This window comes from Stegostoma tigrinum, chromosome 2 (assembly GCF_030684315.1).
Source record: "Stegostoma tigrinum isolate sSteTig4 chromosome 2, sSteTig4.hap1, whole genome shotgun sequence".
Classification (NCBI taxonomy): Eukaryota; Metazoa; Chordata; class Chondrichthyes; order Orectolobiformes; family Stegostomatidae; genus Stegostoma; species Stegostoma tigrinum.
The window spans coordinates 14,033,553-14,037,105 of NC_081355.1; positions in this window are offsets into that span (position 1 = coordinate 14,033,553).

Consider the following 3,553-nt stretch of genomic DNA (forward strand, 5'->3'; position numbering starts at 1 on the left):
TGGTTTCATTGAAATTTCTGCACCAAAATAAAACATTGCTTGACTGAAAAAACACGAGTTCAGTAATAACAGATGATTCCTACAATTTCAGCAGAAATTTGGAGAGAGCCATTAATGGATGTATGTTCAAAAAGATTTCGTAAATTTTCTTTGCACGCAATGGGGAGTATTACAACCACAATCGGGGAGGGGCATGTCAACCAGAATGAGTGGTCAGCCTGGCACCACTTATCACTAAAGTGGTAATGTTGGGCAAGCTAATCGGGCTGAAGGTAGACAAGTCTCCAGACCCTGAAGGAATGCATCCCAGGGTAGTAACAAAGATTGCGGGGGAGAGTGCAAATGCGCTTGAGGTAATTTACTAAAGTTTGCTGTTAGTCTGGTGGTGTTCCAGGAGATTGGATAACAGCAAATGTGACGCCATTGTTCAAAACAGGAGGTAGACAAAAGGCGGGTAACTATAGCCCCATTAGCTTAACATATGTAGTGGGGAAAATGCTTGAACCTGGAATCAAGGAAGAAATAGCAAGACATCTAGATGGAAATTATCCCATCAGGCAGACGTTCATGAAAGGCAAGTAATGTTGAAATAATTTAGTGGACTTTTTTGAGGATATTTCAAGCAGCAGTGGACAATGGGGAGCCAGTAGATGTGGTGCATCTGGATTTCCAGAAGGCACTCGACAAAATGCTGCATAAAAGGCTGCTGCATAAGATAAAGGTGCACGGAAGTATAGATCATGTATTAGCATGGGTAGAAGGTTGGTTAAATAATGGAAAGCAAACAGTGGAGATAAATAGGCATTTTATTGGTTGGCAATCGGTGGCTAGTGGTGTGCCTCAGGGAATCAGTGTTGGGATTGTAATTGTTTACAATTTACATAGACGATTTCAAGTTGGTAGCCAAGTGTAGTATGTCAAAAATTCGCAGATGGCACTAAGATGGGTGGTAGAGCAAAGTATGCACAGGACATGGAAAGCCTGCAGGGGGAATTAGATAGGTTAAGTGAGTGGGCATGGTAGAGTACAATGTTGGTAAATGTGTGGCCATCCATTTGGGTGGGAATAATAAAATGGAGTATTGTTTAAATAGTGAAAAATTGCTTTATGTTGCTGTGCAGAGAGACCTGGGTGTCCTTGTGCATGAATCACAAAATGTTGGTTTGCAGATGCAGCAGGTAAATAAGAAGGCAAATGGCATATTGTCCTTCATTGCTGGAGAGATGGTGTTTAAAACAGGGAGTTTATGCTCCAGCTGTATTGGGTGCTGGTGAGGTCACACTTGGAGTACTCACAGTACTTGGAGTACTGTGTGCAGTTTTGATTTCTTTATTTGAGAAAGAATGTGCTGGCACTGGAGGAAGTTTAGAGGAGGTTCACTGTGTTGACTCTGGAATTGAGAAGGTTGCCTTATGAGGAGAGATTGAGTGGACTGGGACTATACTCACTGGAATTTATAAAAATGAGGAAGGAATCTGATAGAAACATATAAAATTATGAAGGGAATAGATATGAGAGAAGCAGGGAGATTGCTTTCACTGACGGGTGAAACTGGAACAAGGTGGCATAACCTCAAAATAGGGAGAAACAGATTTAGGACTGAATTGAGGAGGAATTTCTTCATCAGAAGAGTTGTGAATCTGTGGAATTCCCTGCCCAGTGAAGCAGTTGAGGCTTCCTCATTGAATGTTTTTAAGGTAAATGTAGATTTTTGAACAGTGAAGGAATTAAGGGTTATAGTAAGCAAGCGGGTAAGTGGATCTGAGTCCGCGAAAAGATCAGCCACGAGGTTATTGAATGGTGGAATAGGCTTGATGGGCTGGATGGCCTACTCCTGCCCCTATTTTTTAATGTTCTTATCTTGAAGTCAGGCTTCCTGGTCCAGGATCAGGGACACTATCACTGCACTAAGAGAGCCCCTAACTAGGTGCATCTTGCAGTTTTTCTGAGGTTTTCAACCTGGCATCGTTTCATGTGTTAGGTGCACATGAACCACTACACTGTACAAACACAGCACACCAGCTGCAGCTTGGCAGATTTTCCTGTCCACTTTCAAGAGCAAGGCAAGGTATCAGGTACCAATTCTACCACCATCAGATCTAGATTTGAACCCATGCCATTGGCACAACTTTGAACCAAAAGCAAGCCAGCTAATCTAAACACTTGCAAAGCAATAAATGAAGCTTCCCCAAATAGGTGACAGACACTCACCTGATCATCATCAAGCCTCTGATCAAATCTGGATCTGGTATTAACTAATACTAATTAGTAATTAACTAATTAAAATATGTGTAGAGGCATGATACAACAGGATTTCACTTGAACCTTCTTCACTCAGTTCCCAATCTCATCTAATCCGATATCACCTGGCATCACGTATGAAGCCGCCCAGGTACGAGCACAGAACTAATAATTCCATTCACTATAGGACTTTGCCACAGCTCAGTTGGGGAGTGTACCAGCAAACAAGAGCCACTATTCCTGGAGTCATAGAGATATAGAAACAAAGAAGATTGGAGCAGGGGGAAACCATTTGGCCCTTTCAGCCTGCTCTGCCATTCATCATGATCATGGCTGATTGTCCAACTCAATAGCCTAATACTGCTTTCTCCCAATAACCTTTGATCCCATTCATCCCAAATGCTATATCTAGCACCTGTTGATGACATTCAATGTTTTGGCATCAACTAGTTCCTGAATACCACAGGCTCACCATTGTTTGTGTGAAGAAATGTCTCCTCATCTCCTGAATCTTCAGACTGTGACCCCTGGTTGTGGGCACGCCCACCATTGTGAACATCCTCCTTGCATTTAGTCTAGTCTTGTTAGAATTTTAAAATTCTTTGAGATTCCCTCCTCATCCATATGAACTCCAGCAAAAACAATCCTGTTGGAGCTGGATAACACTTTACTTTGGCCACATTTGGAGTATTGTGTGAAGTTCTGGTCGCCATACTGTAGCCAGGCATGGTGACTTTGGAGAGGATGCAAATGACGTTGACCAGGATGTTACCTGTATTGGAGTGTATTATCTCAGGTTAGACTTGGATGGATTTTGCTAAAGTGTCAGAGTCTGAGAGGTGGTCAGATAGAAGTGTATAACATTATGAGAATGGATGATTGACCGTAAAAGCGTTAAAAAAGGGGCTCAAGTTTAAGGCGAGGGTGGAAAGTTTAAAGGAGGTGCATAAGTTGTGTTTTACATAGTGGGTGGTAGGTGCCTGGAATGTGTTGCCAGGGCAGGTGGTAGAAGTAGATACCATTACAATGTTTAAGAGGTATTTAGACAGGCACATGAACAGGTGGGGATACAGTGGGCTGAAGGGCCTGTTCCTGTGCTGCACTGTTCCAGGTGCTGTGCTCATCCCTGTGCACTGCATTTCCATTGCGAGTATCTCTCACCGACCTGTATTCGGGAGGGTTTCTGAGGCTACGCTAGGGACATGTATACTACTTAGAGTCTCTGCAATTTGGTAGCAACTTTCAATAAAAAGCAGAAATCAGAAGCAAGCAATTCCTGTGTGCTACTAAGAAGAGTATCGGGACAGCAGTC